The following is a 10,265-nucleotide window of genomic DNA, read 5'->3' on the forward strand; positions in this document are numbered from 1 at the left end:
ACTTCCCAATCTGATGTCAGCAGTCACTGTGTTATAGCTAACCATCGCCACCACCTGGACATTTTTATTAAGGCATTTTAAAAGAAGGCCAAATCGGCTTCATGCTCTCTTGTGAAAGTAAACCCAGCAGAAGTGCAGCCCATCTCGATGTTGTATTTTGAAAGTCTAACGATTCATGACAATTTAGAAGTATAAGAAAAAATAGGGTATTAATGCAAAGTGACAGCCTTACCGGGACGTGCCTCCGTTTACAGCACCTTCCTTTTTAGATTGCAAGACAGACAGGAATGAGATCGCACTGTTTCCCCAGTGTTCCTCAAGCACTGTTAGTTTTTTTTTAAATAGGAATCAGTTTTAACCTTTTCAACACAATACATCTTAGTTGTCAAGGACATCAATTCCGCACTTTTGAATTCCACGAGATTTAGTTGTTTTGGCTTTTTGGTTAATCAATATCTGGATAGTTTTAGGGCATGTGATGCTAGTTTAGGCATGAGTTAGTCACGGAGAAAATTGACAGATTTATTAATTGAGTAATGTGGCTTTTAAAGATAATAGAAAAATTAACTAAGAAGGAAAAGAAATGAAATTTCGAAAAGTATATGTTTTTTTTCTGAATAGTTTCTGCAAGGTTCAGTTTAGTCTAGGTAGTGACAGTGAATGGCAGTAAGAGGGCCAACACATAGATTGGGACCATAACCTAAGTGAAAACATGGATAAAGAAGAAAACGTGATTGGTTAGTTAAATCGTCAATTAATTTGGGAATCAGGAAATTAGAGGGTCAGAGAGTCGAGTAGGGTTAGGATGTAGGTGACTAGGCAGTAAGTGAATTTATCTATGGTGATAGAGAATTTTGATAAAAAGACTAGTGCTGATATAGCCCTCATGCAATCTCATGGGGTGGCTGTTCTCAAAAGAAGATATAGTTTGTTAGCCTAATTCAAACTGGCGGGCTGTTCAAATTCTCCGCATGACACACCTATTGCTTGAGCAAGTGTTTGTAAAAGTTTGTCAAGAGAAAGGCACCATGTGATGAGTTTAAAACACTTTCATTTCAAAATAATTGAATTTGCATGAAAACCATTTTTTGAATAATTAAGTGAAATGGTATTTTTAACATTTTTGTTTTCTATTCGAATAATGTAGAGGTAAGTAAAAAGTCAGTGTCTCACTGTTTTGACCAGGCTGCTCTACATTGTCTATTCACAGGTGCTATCCCACTACTGATCAACACGGGGGATTTGACCTGCTCTGTTCCCAACCTGGGCCGGTTCACCCCTCCTTAGACCAACCTGGTAGCTCCAAGCTCCCTCAGAGTCACCATATTGGTGCTGAACTTAGTGCGGACACCCAATCGACATAGCTCATGGAAGAACAGAACTCCTGAACTCAAGTGATCCAACAGCCTCAGCCTCCCAGTAGCTGGGATTACAGGCACACGCCACTGCACCCGGCAAGGTTTTGAAGCTGTTCAGTGTAATATGAAACTTCCCAATCTGATGTCAGCAGTCACTGTGTTATAGCTAACCATCGCCACCACCTGGACATTTTTATTAAGGCATTTTAAAAGAAGGCCAAATCGGCTTCATGCTCTCTTGTGAAAGTAAACCCAGCAGAAGTGCAGCCCATCTCGATGTTGTATTTTGAAAGTCTAACGATTCATGACAATTTAGAAGTATAAGAAAAAATAGGGTATTAATGCAAAGTGACAGCCTTACCGGGACGTGCCTCCGTTTACAGCACCTTCCTTTTTAGATTGCAAGACAGACAGGAATGAGATCGCACTGTTTCCCCAGTGTTCCTCAAGCACTGTTAGTTTTTTTTAAATAGGAATCAGTTTTAACCTTTTCAACACAATACATCTTAGTTGTCAAGGACATCAATTCCGCACTTTTGAATTCCACGAGATTTAGTTGTTTTGGCTTTTTGGTTAATCAATATCTGGATAGTTTTAGGGCATGTGATGCTAGTTTAGGCATGTGTTAGTCACGGAGAAAATTGACAGATTTATTAATTGAGTAATGTGGCTTTTAAAGATAATAGAAAAATTAACTAAGAAGGAAAAGAAATGAAATTTCGAAAAGTATATGTTTTTTTTCTGAATAGTTTCTGCAAGGTTCAGTTTAGTCTAGGTAGTGACAGTGAATGGCAGTAAGAGGGCCAACACATAGATTGGGACCATAACCTAAGTGAAAACATGGATAAAGAAGAAAACGTGATTGGTTAGTTAAATCGTTAATTAATTTGGGAATCAGGAAATTAGAGGGTCAGAGAGTCGAGTAGGGTTAGGATGTAGGTGACTAGGCAGTAAGTGAATTTATCTATGGTGATAGAGAATTTTGATAAAATGACTAGTGCTGATATAGCCCTCATGCAATCTCATGGGGTGGCTGTTCTCAAAAGAAGATATAGTTTGTTAGCCTAATTCAAACTGGTGGGCTGTTCAAATTCTCCGCATGACACACCTATTGCTTGAGCAAGTGTTTGTAAAAGTTTGTCAAGAGAAAGGCACCATGTGATGAGTTTAAAACATTTTCATTTCAAAATAATTGAATTTGCATGAAAACCATTTTTTTAATAATTAAGTGAAATGGTATTTTTAACATTTTTGTTTTCTATTCGAATAATGTAGAGGTAAGTAAAAAGTCAGTGTCTCACTGTTTTGACCAGGCTGCTCTACATTGTCTATTCACAGGTGCTATCCCACTACTGATCAACACGGGGGATTTGACCTGCTCTGTTCCCAACCTTGGCCGGTTCACCCCTCCTTAGACCAACCTGGTAGCTCCAAGTTCCCTCAGAGTCACCATATTGGTGCTGAACTTAGTGCGGACACCCGATCGACATAGCTCATGGCAGAACAGAACTCCTGAACTCAAGTGATCCAACAGCCTCAGCCTCCCAGTAGCTGGGATCACAGGCACACGCCACTGCACCCGGCAAGGTTTTGAAGCTGTTCAGTGTAATATGAAACTTCCCAATCTGATGTCAGCAGTCACTGTGTTATAGCTAACCATCGCCACCACCTGGACATTTTTATTAAGGCATTTTAAAAGAAGGCCAAATCGGCTTCATGCTCTCTTGTGAAAGTAAACCCAGCAGAAGTGCAGCCCATCTCGATGTTGTATTTTGAAAGTCTAACGATTCATGACAATTTAGAAGTATAAGAAAAAATAGGGTATTAATGCAAAGTGACAGCCTTACCGGGACGTGCCTCCGTTTACAGCACCTTCCTTTTTAGATTGCAAGACAGACAGGAATGAGATCGCACTGTTTCCCCAGTGTTCCTCAAGCACTGTTAGTTTTTTTTTAAATAGGAATCAGTTTTAACCTTTTCAACACAATACATCTTAGTTGTCAAGGACATCAATTCCGCACTTTTGAATTCCACGAGATTTAGTTGTTTTGGCTTTTTGGTTAATCAATATCTGGATAGTTTTAGGGCATGTGATGCTAGTTTAGGCATGAGTTAGTCACGGAGAAAATTGACAGATTTATTAATTGAGTAATGTGGCTTTTAAAGATAATAGAAAAATTAACTAAGAAGGAAAAGAAATGAAATTTCGAAAAGTATATGTTTTTTTTCTGAATAGTTTCTGCAAGGTTCAGTTTAGTCTAGGTAGTGACAGTGAATGGCAGTAAGAGGGCCAACACATAGATTGGGACCATAACCTAAGTGAAAACATGGATAAAGAAGAAAACGTGATTGGTTAGTTAAATCGTCAATTAATTTGGGAATCAGGAAATTAGAGGGTCAGAGAGTCGAGTAGGGTTAGGATGTAGGTGACTAGGCAGTAAGTGAATTTATCTATGGTGATAGAGAATTTTGATAAAAAGACTAGTGCTGATATAGCCCTCATGCAATCTCATGGGGTGGCTGTTCTCAAAAGAAGATATAGTTTGTTAGCCTAATTCAAACTGGCGGGCTGTTCAAATTCTCCGCATGACACACCTATTGCTTGAGCAAGTGTTTGTAAAAGTTTGTCAAGAGAAAGGCACCATGTGATGAGTTTAAAACACTTTCATTTCAAAATAATTGAATTTGCATGAAAACCATTTTTTGAATAATTAAGTGAAATGGTATTTTTAACATTTTTGTTTTCTATTCGAATAATGTAGAGGTAAGTAAAAAGTCAGTGTCTCACTGTTTTGACCAGGCTGCTCTACATTGTCTATTCACAGGTGCTATCCCACTACTGATCAACACGGGGGATTTGACCTGCTCTGTTCCCAACCTGGGCCGGTTCACCCCTCCTTAGACCAACCTGGTAGCTCCAAGCTCCCTCAGAGTCACCATATTGGTGCTGAACTTAGTGCGGACACCCAATCGACATAGCTCATGGAAGAACAGAACTCCTGAACTCAAGTGATCCAACAGCCTCAGCCTCCCAGTAGCTGGGATTACAGGCACACGCCACTGCACCCGGCAAGGTTTTGAAGCTGTTCAGTGTAATATGAAACTTCCCAATCTGATGTCAGCAGTCACTGTGTTATAGCTAACCATCGCCACCACCTGGACATTTTTATTAAGGCATTTTAAAAGAAGGCCAAATCGGCTTCATGCTCTCTTGTGAAAGTAAACCCAGCAGAAGTGCAGCCCATCTCGATGTTGTATTTTGAAAGTCTAACGATTCATGACAATTTAGAAGTATAAGAAAAAATAGGGTATTAATGCAAAGTGACAGCCTTACCGGGACGTGCCTCCGTTTACAGCACCTTCCTTTTTAGATTGCAAGACAGACAGGAATGAGATCGCACTGTTTCCCCAGTGTTCCTCAAGCACTGTTAGTTTTTTTTAAATAGGAATCAGTTTTAACCTTTTCAACACAATACATCTTAGTTGTCAAGGACATCAATTCCGCACTTTTGAATTCCACGAGATTTAGTTGTTTTGGCTTTTTGGTTAATCAATATCTGGATAGTTTTAGGGCATGTGATGCTAGTTTAGGCATGTGTTAGTCACGGAGAAAATTGACAGATTTATTAATTGAGTAATGTGGCTTTTAAAGATAATAGAAAAATTAACTAAGAAGGAAAAGAAATGAAATTTCGAAAAGTATATGTTTTTTTTCTGAATAGTTTCTGCAAGGTTCAGTTTAGTCTAGGTAGTGACAGTGAATGGCAGTAAGAGGGCCAACACATACATTGGGACCATAACCTAAGTGAAAACATGGATAAAGAAGAAAACGTGATTGGTTAGTTAAATCGTCAATTAATTTGGGAATCAGGAAATTAGAGGGTCAGAGAGTCGAGTAGGGTTAGGATGTAGGTGACTAGGCAGTAAGTGAATTTATCTATGGTGATAGAGAATTTTGATAAAAAGACTAGTGCTGATATAGCCCTCATGCAATCTCATGGGGTGGCTGTTCTCAAAAGAAGATATAGTTTGTTAGCCTAATTCAAACTGGTGGGCTGTTCAAATTCTCCGCATGACACACCTATTGCTTGAGCAAGTGTTTGTAAAAGTTTGTCAAGAGAAAGGCACCATGTGATGAGTCTAAAACACTTTCATTTCAAAATAATTGAATTTGCATGAAAACCATTTTTTGAATAATTAAGTGAAATGGTATTTTTAACATTTTTGTTTTCTATTCGAATAATGCAGAGGTAAGTAAAAAGTCAGTGTCCCACTGTTTTGACCAGGCTGCTCTACATTGTCTATTCACAGGTGCTATCCCACTACTGATCAACACGGGGGATTTGACCTGCTCTGTTCCCAACCTGGGCCGGTTCACCCCTCCTTAGACCAACCTGGTAGCTCCAAGCTCCCTCAGAGTCACCATATTGGTGCTGAACTTAGTGCGGACACCCGATCGACATAGCTCATGGAAGAACAGAACTCCTGAACTCAAGTGATCCAACAGCCTCAGCCTCCCAGTAGCTGGGATTACAGGCACATGCCACTGCACCCGGCAAGGTTTTGAAGCTCTTCAGTGTAATATGAAACTTCCCAATCTGATGTCAGCAGTCACTGTGTTATAGCTAACCATCGCCACCACCTGGACATTTTTATTAAGGCATTTTAAAAGAAGGCCAAATCGGCTTCATGCTCTCTTGTGAAAGTAAACCCAGCAGAAGTGCAGCCCATCTCGATGTTGTATTTTGAAAGTCTAACGATTCATGACAATTTAGAAGTATAAGAAAAAATAGGGTATTAATGCAAAGTGACAGCCTTACCGGGACGTGCCTCCGTTTACAGCACCTTCCTTTTTAGATTGCAAGACAGACAGGAATGAGATCGCACTGTTTCCCCAGTGTTCCTCAAGCACTGTTAGTTTTTTTTAAATAGGAATCAGTTTTAACCTTTTCAACACAATACATCTTAGTTGTCAAGGACATCAATTCCGCACTTTTGAATTCCACGAGATTTAGTTGTTTTGGCTTTTTGGTTAATCAATATCTGGATAGTTTTAGGGCATGTGATGCTAGTTTAGGCATGTGTTAGTCACGGAGAAAATTTACAGATTTATTAATTGAGTAATGTGGCTTTTAAAGATAATAGAAAAATTAACTAAGAAGGAAAAGAAATGAAATTTCGAAAAGTATATGTTTTTTTTTCTGAATAGTTTCTGCAAGGTTCAGTTTAGTCTAGATAGTGACAGTGAATGGCAGTAAGAGGGCCAACACATAGATTGGGACCATAACCTAAGTGAAAACATGGATAAAGAAGAAAACGTGATTGGTTAGTTAAATCGTCAATTAATTTGGGAATCAGGAAATTAGAGGGTCAGAGAGTCGAGTAGGGTTAGGATGTAGGTGACTAGGCAGTAAGTGAATTTATCTATGGTGATAGAGAATTTTGATAAAAAGACTAGTGCTGATATAGCCCTCATGCAATCTCATGGGGTGGCTGTTCTCAAAAGAAGATATAGTTTGTTAGCCTAATTCAAACTGGTGGGCTGTTCAAATTCTCCGCATGACACACCTATTGCTTGAGCAAGTGTTTGTAAAAGTTTGTCAAGAGAAAAGCACCATGTGATGAGTTTAAAACACTTTCATTTCAAAATAATTGAATTTGCATGAAAACCATTTTTTGAATAATTAAGTGAAATGGTATTTTTAAAATTTTTGTTTTCTATTCGAATAATGCAGAGGTAAGTAAAAAGTCAGTGTCTCACTGTTTTGACCAGGCTGCTCTACATTGTCTATTCACAGGTGCTATCCCACTACTGATCAACATGGGGGATTTGACCTGCTCTGTTCCCAACCTGGGCCGGTTCACCCCTCCTTAGACCAACCTGGTAGCTCCAAGCTCCCTCAGAGTCACCATATTGGTGCTGAACTTAGTGCGGACACCCGATCGACATAGCTCATGGAAGAACAGAACTCCTGAACTCAAGTGATCCAACAGCCTCAGCCTCCCAGTAGCTGGGATTACAGGCACACGCCACTGCACCCGGCAAGGTTTTGAAGCTCTTCAGTGTAATATGAAACTTCCCAATCTGATGTCAGCAGTCACTGTGTTATAGCTAACCATCGCCACCACCTGGACATTTTTATTAAGGCATTTTAAAAGAAGGCCAAATCGGCTTCATGCTCTCTTGTGAAAGTAAACCCAGCAGAAGTGCAGCCCATCTCGATGTTGTATTTTGAAAGTCTAACGATTCATGACAATTTAGAAGTATAAGAAAAAATAGGGTATTAATGCAAAGTGACAGCCTTACCGGGACGTGCCTCCGTTTACAGCACCTTCCTTTTTAGATTGCAAGACAGACAGGAATGAGATCGCACTGTTTCCCCAGTGTTCCTCAAGCACTGTTAGTTTTTTTTAAATAGGAATCAGTTTTAACCTTTTCAACACAATACATCTTAGTTGTCAAGGACATCAATTCCGCACTTTTGAATTCCACAAGATTTAGTTGTTTTGGCTTTTTGGTTAATCAATATCTGGATAGTTTTAGGGCATGTGATGCTAGTTTAGGCATGTGTTAGTCACGGAGAAAATTGACAGATTTATTAATTGAGTAATGTGGCTTTTAAAGATAATAGAAAAATTAACTAAGAAGGAAAAGAAATGAAATTTCGAAAAGTATATGTTTTTTTTCTGAATAGTTTCTGCAAGGTTCAGTTTAGTCTAGGTAGTGACAGTGAATGGCAGTAAGAGGGCCAACACATAGATTGGGACCATAACCTAAGTGAAAACATGGATAAAGAAGAAAACGTGATTGGTTAGTTAAATCGTCAATTAATTTGGGAATCAGGAAATTAGAGGGTCAGAGAGTCGAGTAGGGTTAGGATGTAGGTGACTAGGCAGTAAGTGAATTTATCTATGGTGATAGAGAATTTTGATAAAATGACTAGTGCTGATATAGCCCTCATGCAATCTCATGGGGTGGCTGTTCTCAAAAGAAGATATAGTTTGTTAGCCTAATTCAAACTGGTGGGCTGTTCAAATTCTCCGCATGACACACCTATTGCTTGAGCAAGTGTTTGTAAAAGTTTGTCAAGAGAAAGGCACCATGTGATGAGTTTAAAACATTTTCATTTCAAAATAATTGAATTTGCATGAAAACCATTTTTTGAATAATTAAGTGAAATGGTATTTTTAACATTTTTGTTTTCTATTCGAATAATGTAGAGGTAAGTAAAAAGTCAGTGTCTCACTGTTTTGACCAGGCTGCTCTACATTGTCTATTCACAGGTGCTATCCCACTACTGATCAACACGGGGGATTTGACCTGCTCTGTTCCCAACCTGGGCCGGTTCACCCCTCCTTAGACCAACCTGGTAGCTCCAAGCTCCCACAGAGTCACCATATTGGTGCTGAACTTAGTGCAGACACCCGATCGACATAGCTCATGGAAGAACCGAACTCCTGAACTCAAGTGATCCAACAGCCTGATCCTCCCAGTAGCTGGGATCACAGGCACACGCCACTGCACCCGGCAAGGTTTTGAAGCTGTTCATTGTAATATGAAACTTCCCAATCTGATGTCAGCAGTCACTGTGTTATAGCTAACCATCGCCACCACCTGGACATTTTTATTAAGGCATTTTAAAAGAAGGCCAAATCGGCTTCATGCTCTCTTGTGAAAGTAAACCCAGCAGAAGTGCAGCCCATCTCGATGTTGTATTTTGAAAGTCTAACGATTCATGACAATTTAGAAGTATAAGAAAAAATAGGGTATTAATGCAAAGTGACAGCCTTACCGGGACGTGCCTCCGTTTACAGCACCTTCCTTTTTAGATTGCAAGACAGACAGGAATGAGATCGCACTGTTTCCCCAGTGTTCCTCAAGCACTGTTAGTTTTTTTTAAATAGGAATCAGTTTTAACCTTTTCAACACAATACATCTTAGTTGTCAAGGACATCAATTCCGCACTTTTGAATTCCACGAGATTTAGTTGTTTTGGCTTTTTGGTTAATCAATATCTGGATAGTTTTAGGGCATGTGATGCTAGTTTAGGCATGTGTTAGTCACGGAGAAAATTGACAGATTTATTAATTGAGTAATGTGACTTTTAAAGATAATAGAAAAATTAACTAAGAAGGAAAAGAAATGAAATTTCGAAAAGTATATGTTTTTTTTCTGAATAGTTTCTGCAAGGTTCAGTTTAGTCTAGGTAGTGACAGTGAATGGCAGTAAGAGGGCCAACACATAGATTGGGACCATAACCTAAGTGAAAACATGGATAAAGAAGAAAACGTGATTGGTTAGTTAAATCGTCAATTAATTTGGGAATCAGGAAATTAGAGGGTCAGAGAGTCGAGTAGGGTTAGGATGTAGGTGACTAGGCAGTAAGTGAATTTATCTATGGTGATAGAGAATTTTGATAAAATGACTAGTGCTGATATAGCCCTCATGCAATCTCATGGGGTGGCTGTTCTCAAAAGAAGATATAGTTTGTTAGCCTAATTCAAACTGGTGGGCTGTTCAAATTCTCCGCATGACACACCTATTGCTTGAGCAAGTGTTTGTAAAAGTTTGTCAAGAGAAAGGCACCATGTGATGAGTTTAAAACACGTTCATTTCAAAATAATTGAATTTGCATGAAAACCATTTTTTGAATAATTAAGTGAAATGGTATTTTTAACATTTTTGTTTTCTATTCGAATAATGCAGAGGTAAGTAAAAAGTCAGTGTCTCACTGTTTTCACCAGGCTGCTCTACATTGTCTATTCACAGGTGCTATCCCACTACTGATCAACACGGGGGATTTGACCTGCTCTGTTCCCAACCTGGGCCGGTTCACCCCTCCTTTGACCAACCTGGTAGCTCCAAGCTCCCTCAGAGTCACCATATTGGTGCTGAACTTAGTGCGG

The sequence above is a fragment of the Pelobates fuscus genome, chromosome 1, assembly GCF_036172605.1.
Source record: "Pelobates fuscus isolate aPelFus1 chromosome 1, aPelFus1.pri, whole genome shotgun sequence".
NCBI lineage: Eukaryota > Metazoa > Chordata > Amphibia > Anura > Pelobatidae > Pelobates > Pelobates fuscus.